Raw genomic sequence first — 6,000 nt, forward strand, 5'->3', positions numbered from 1 at the left:
CCCTTGGAGGGCAGAGCCTAGATTGCCCTGTTCCCCTCACCGGAAGTACTGGGGTATGGCTGGAAGTAGAAAAGTTCGGTCAGACAGCACAGTTGGGGCAGAGCCTGTGAAGGAGGATGATGCTCAGCTTGGTCTCTCAAGGCCACAAGAGGAACCTGCGCCATGTTGGTCCAAATTCCCAGACGCAGACGAGGACTGGCCTGATCTCTGCCCATGCAGTGGCCCTGATTCTGCCCCTGCCAGGGCCCTGGGCTGGGACACAGTGGAGTAGGACGGGCCCATGTCCCCCTGCCACCCCACCCCAGGGTGGCTGACTCCCTACGTTGTGCAGGGAGGCTCTAGCTCTGGCGAGGAGCTTCCTGGACCAGTAACCTGAAAGACTCTTTGTTTGCAGGCTGGCCAAGCCCACTCAGTGCCCAGGCAGCACTGATAGACTGTGGTTAAAGGCTGACTACTTGAGCTATCCCAGACCAGGTCAAAGCCTGGTAGTGACTATTAATCACCCAGTTCTACCGTGGGCTCTGGACTGTCTCACAGACACTGGTCCTTGCCAGACAGGGTCAGCCCGAGTAGCCTCCCTCCGAGAGGGAGAGCGAGGGACACTTACAGTGACATTCTCAGAACACATCGGTTTGTGAAGTCACAGCTACTGCTTCTCACTGGACTAAGGAGATGGTCTATAGGAAGGTGGATGTGGGTTTTTTAATTACTATACAGGATTCCTATGAATAAAATGTAAAACCCTTTAGCATTATTTTGAAAAGAGAATATAAAATGCAATGCCATTTTCTGACCTGCTCTGAAAGCTGCTTTTATTTTCTCTCTGTGCAGCTTTTTGTCAAAATGGTGGATGCTGAGGCAATCCAAAAGATGGCTGGTGTGGTTTTTCATAGGGTCTGAGAAGAGAGTTTTACATTAATTCTCCTCTCTGTTCTGGACATATGAGGAGATTTGGCTTTTTTTAAATGTGCAGGTCTCTACTAACTTGTGAAGACTTGAGTCCAGGATTCTGCAAGAGCTGACCTCAACTGAAAAAGAGAGCAGGGAACACCACACTCTGGCATATTAGACTAATATGATGTAGGAGCTAGCTCTCAAATGTGTCTTTAAATGTAAATTCATTTGAAGTTAAGGCTACACAAAAATTGTTCATGATCCTGCTTCGGTTGAAGTCAATAGTTTTGCCAGATACTGACTTCAATTGGGTTTACTGTTTTACTGACCGAAAGTCTTACACAATTTAACTTTTTGTATATACAGGCTTTGCAGCTCATGTTGAACATTAGGTACCAAGAAACTCCAGATGTTTTCCCTTTCTTATCAGTCTAGTGCAGTGGTTCTTAACCTTCTAAAAAATCTTGCATGTCTCGCACCCTCAGAAAGGGGATCTCGCACCCCGAGGTGGTGCATGCACTCGAGGTTAAGAACCAGTGCACTAGACTGATAGATCTGCATTAAAATTTAATTTTAAATAAAGCTTCTGAAACATTTTAAAAATCTTGTTTACTTTACATAAAACAATAGTTTAGTTGTGTACTATAGACTTAGAGACAGAGAGACCCTCTAAAACATTAAAATGTATTACCGACATGCGAAACCTTCAATTAGAGTGAATAAATGAAGACTCAGCATAGCACTTCTGAAAGCCTGCCGACCCCTGGATTCGAGCCACCTGAATAGGAGAGCAGCCACCAACGATAACCTCCTGGCCTTGATGGCAACCTTTGGGGAATGAATAGGCAGGCGCAACTTCATAGCACAAGCTGTAGCCTCCACCCAGGTGCCTAACGATGACCCAGAGAATTACTTCACCCAATCGGCTCTGATGCAACTAATGGCTGGCCTGGTGGCAGTCAACGGTATCACCCCGATATATGAGTTAGCATTCAGTGTCCAGTCCTTAAGGGATTGTGCAGTATCTTTGGCCCCATATTACTCTGGCAAACTTGCAGTTTGGCAGGATAATCACCCAGCTAATCTGGGGGAAGTAAGGGGGGTGATCCAAAAAATAACCACTCATGCTGGGTGACAATACACAGATATAGGAGCATGAATCTATCTATCTGTCTGTGGCAGCAATAGAACAGGCAGTTCCATATACAAATAAGAGCGGTACAAAAGGGATATGCTGGGGGTTGTTCCCCGAGAACGAGGGAATAGGGGTCGGTAGGAGGATCAGGTATACACAGATCTCTGGCAATATCACGCCGACACCCCTAAACAGAAGGAAGGGGAAGAAGAGGTAGAGCTAACTGAGAATGAGATTTGCTGACTAGCCTGGCAAACCCTGATGCAGTACAGAGCCAACCGTGCACAGTGGCATGGGGCACTCACACCTGACTTGGTTAGAGAAGCTACAAAGTTACAATATACTCATAAAGGAGTAGCATATGTATCACCCAGTGCACCTCCACCATTGGCACCACTACAGCATCTCCCTGATGCAGGCCCCCATCCTGCAGACAAATAATAATTTGAGACATACCTATTGCATAGAGCTGGAAAGGACCCTGAAAGGTCATTGAGTCCAGCCCCATGCCTTCACTAGCAAGACCAAGTACTGATTTTGCCCCAGATCCCTAAGCAGTCCCCTCAAGGGCTGAACTCACAACCCTGGGTTTAGCAGGCCAATGCTCAAACCACTGAGCTATACCTCCCCCTTTAACAGAGGGGCCCACTGCACAATGAACTTCTATGATCTGTAGGGGGATAAGAAGGGAAGTTCATAGGAAAAGTCCATTGAGACCCTGGAGGAAGACCATGCATGTATGTTCAGCAGGGCAAGCATCCCCCTACATTGGCTTTAATAGACACAGGAGCCGCGGTGTCTTTAATCAAAAACACTCCAAAAGGATGTCTGGCTCAGAGGGGCTGGGCTCAGAGCTGTGGGGAGGATGGGGTTGGGGGGTTTCCAGCTCATAGGGGCTGGGTTTGGAGCTGCCGGTTAGGACTGTGGGGAGGATGGGGTTGGGGGTTTCCAGCTCAGAGGAGGTGGGCTTGGAGTCAGGGGGTTTCTGGCTCAGAGGGGCTGGGCTCAGAGCTGGGGCTCAGGGCTGTGGGGGAAAGGAGGTCAGGGGGGTGCCCGGCCCCAGCACCTTACCATGTTGCTTAATCCCTCTCCCAGGAGCCTCTGACATACTCATAGGGCAGGGGAAGCCTCCAGCATATTTGTAGAGGCCCCTGCGGGGCCCAGGGTAAACTGCCACACTTGCCCTGCCCCGGGCAGCCCAGAACTCAGATATCAGGCATGACAGAGGCTGGAGCAGGGAGAGAGGGGCACTGGGGCAGCTCAGCTCTGCAGGCTGCCATCCTCTCCAGCTGCCCACGCACAAGGGGAGTGGGAGCAAGGACCAGCCAAGGACCAAGGGGGCAGGAGCACAGGCGCCTGAGGCTGAGCTGTGGGGAAGCGCTTACCTTGCCCAATGCACACTCGTCAGGGTCCTCTTTCTTCCTCTGCTCCACCAGACCGCCGCCTGAGCCTCTTTTCTTCTCCATGCCCCCCGCTGGGGCTGACCCTGGCGCCCTTTTCCTCCAGAAGCCCACTGTCGCATCCGTCGCTGGGCTCCTGCCACATGCACTAAGCAGAGCTGTGCATTTCTGCCCAGCCGCCGGCGCCCCCGCCGGCAATGAGAAAAATTGCATAAGATGGAGCGGCCGCTGTGCTGGGAGAGAAAGGGAGTCTGAGCCACCAGCAGGCAGCCCAGGGGTTCCCCTGGGTCAGCGCACCGCTGGCAGCCCGAACCTCTGGGCTGCCTGCCGGCAGCGGCGCACTGACCCAGAGAACCCCTGGGCTGCCTGCCGGCGGCGGCGCGCTGACCCGGGGAACCCCTGGGCTGCCTGCCGGCGGTGGCGCGCTGACCCGGGGAACCCCTGGGCTGCCTGCCGGCGGCAGCGCGCTGACCCGGGGAACCCTTGGGCTGCTTGCCGGCGGCGGCGCGCTGACCCGGGGAACCCCTGGGCTGCCTGCCGGCGGCGGCGCACTGACCCGGAGAACCCCTGGGCTGCCTGCCGGTGGCGGCCCGCTGACCCGGGGAACCCCTGGGCTGCCTGCTGGCGGCGGTGCACTGACCCGGAGAACCCCTGGGCTGCCTGCCGGCGGCGGCGCTCTGATCCGGGGAACCCCTGGGCTTCCTGCCAGTGGCAGCACGCTGACCCGGGGAACCCCTGGGCTGCCTGCCGGTGGCGACGCGCTGATCCTAGTCTCCATGGAAAAATTGAATCTCTGAATTATGAACCATTATCTAATTCCTACGATAGCACAGAGGGTTTTTATCACAGACTGCCTTTGCTTATGGGTGGACAAACTTCCATGAAGCCTGAGTATGGGAGACCCAGCGAGAAATCTCCTACTCCCAAACAGGAATTTCATCAGCCTTCCTTACCCGTGCAGCATTTCCATCCCTTGCCTGTGCCAGGAAATCACACGGATTGTGGATGTGTGTGTGAATCTTCAGATTTGACTCCATTGAACGGGTTTTATGTTTATTATGGCCAAAGTGGATACAGTGGCTACTCTCACTGCTCGGTTTACCCTAAGGACGAGCTTTCGCAGTCTACGTGTGAGGGGCTCTTGGTATCTCCAACTTCCTTACCATCAGGTACTCCTTTCCAGCCACTTCCCTGGTGTAACTCTCCATACTGCTGTGGAGAAGGAACAGCTGTTAACAGTTACAGCCTTTGTGGAGTTACGCATGTGCCGGAGAGCAGGATTAGCAGTGTGCATACAGGACGGAACAGCTACCCCTACAAAATGCCTTTTGCAGCAGAAAGTTGCAAATCTCTGTGGCAGGACACCCTGCATCACCTGCCCACCCACTCTCAGGATGCCCTGTGTCTAATGTGAAACCAGCTGCAGAACCAGTTTCTCACTTGCTGACTCCCAACTCGGAACCCCAGACCATGGCCCGAGAGTGTCCACAGAACTCTAAGTGCCCCAGTGGCTCCAAATCTGGTCTTTGAAATACTATGGGTTGTTTACATGCCTGTGATAGCAAAGCAGCAGGAGGTCACTCTCATCCAAAGCAGCTCAGTGCATCAGCAGGAGGAGAGCAACCAACTGCTGGATATCCGTGGGTGCAGCCTGCGAAAAGGCTGTGTATGTTGTGAATGAGCCAGAGCCAGCTGTTCGTAAGAGCTACAAGGCCGTGGAGATGGGGAAATTATCCGGGTACGAGATACGGTCCCTTTGAAATAAGGACCACGAAAGAAATCTACGCCTTATGTGGCAAAGATATCGACGCTGTGGGAAGACCTGAAAACAGGAAAGCTAATGATGAGTCTCCTGTGGTATTACAGACCAGAGCACACTCAGGGAGGTTGCAATCCCAGCATGCATCAGAATGAGATCTTTGCATCCCGACATCAGGATGAAAACAGTATTGCCTGCATTGAGGAAAAGTGCTATGTTCTGACCTTTGCAGAGTACTGCAGATTCTGTGCCTTGGCAAAGCATCCTGTCGAGGGGTTCCCAGGCAAGAAAACAATGATGGTTCCTCCATTAGAAGACTATTCCACACCTCTACATCACAAAGTCCCAGAGGAAACTGATCCTGATCTAGTTTTTCTCTGCCGCCATGTCAATGATTTTCAACATGGGCGCATCTTGAAGAATCCGCAGTAACAAAACTCTTCAGTCTAGCTATGGTGATGACAAGTGGCACCAAAGAGGTAGTGGCAGGTTGACCGTCTGGGACATCCATGCATGCTCAGAAACTTTTTTAGTACTGCTTGCAGGCCAGAAGGGGCAACTCCTGCAATGGCTGGTGAGTCCTATGGCAGGGGAGGGCACTCAGCCGCCGAGCTGGGGATTATGTAAGATGAGCCCAGCGAATGACCCAGACGCCTTCCTGGGGACTTTTGAGCAGGTAGCCACAGATGCCAGGTGGGAGAGGGCAACCTGGACCCTCCGACTCACTCCTTATTTGACTGGGAGGCTCAAGCAGCGTATATGGCATTGGGGGAGGAGCAAGACAGACATTATGAGGCCGTAAGAGCAGCAGT

The 6,000-nt window shown here is 52.7% G+C and overlaps 1 pseudogene; it reads left to right on the plus strand.

Moving 5' to 3' along the window:
• LOC115642549 overlaps positions 1–5,620 on the plus strand; it is a 45,797-nt pseudogene extending 40,177 nt beyond the window's left edge.
• The last annotated feature ends 380 nt before the right edge of the window (positions 5,621–6,000 follow it).

Source organism: Gopherus evgoodei, unplaced genomic scaffold (assembly GCF_007399415.2).
Source record: "Gopherus evgoodei ecotype Sinaloan lineage unplaced genomic scaffold, rGopEvg1_v1.p scaffold_41_arrow_ctg1, whole genome shotgun sequence".
Taxonomy (NCBI): Eukaryota; Metazoa; Chordata; order Testudines; family Testudinidae; genus Gopherus; species Gopherus evgoodei.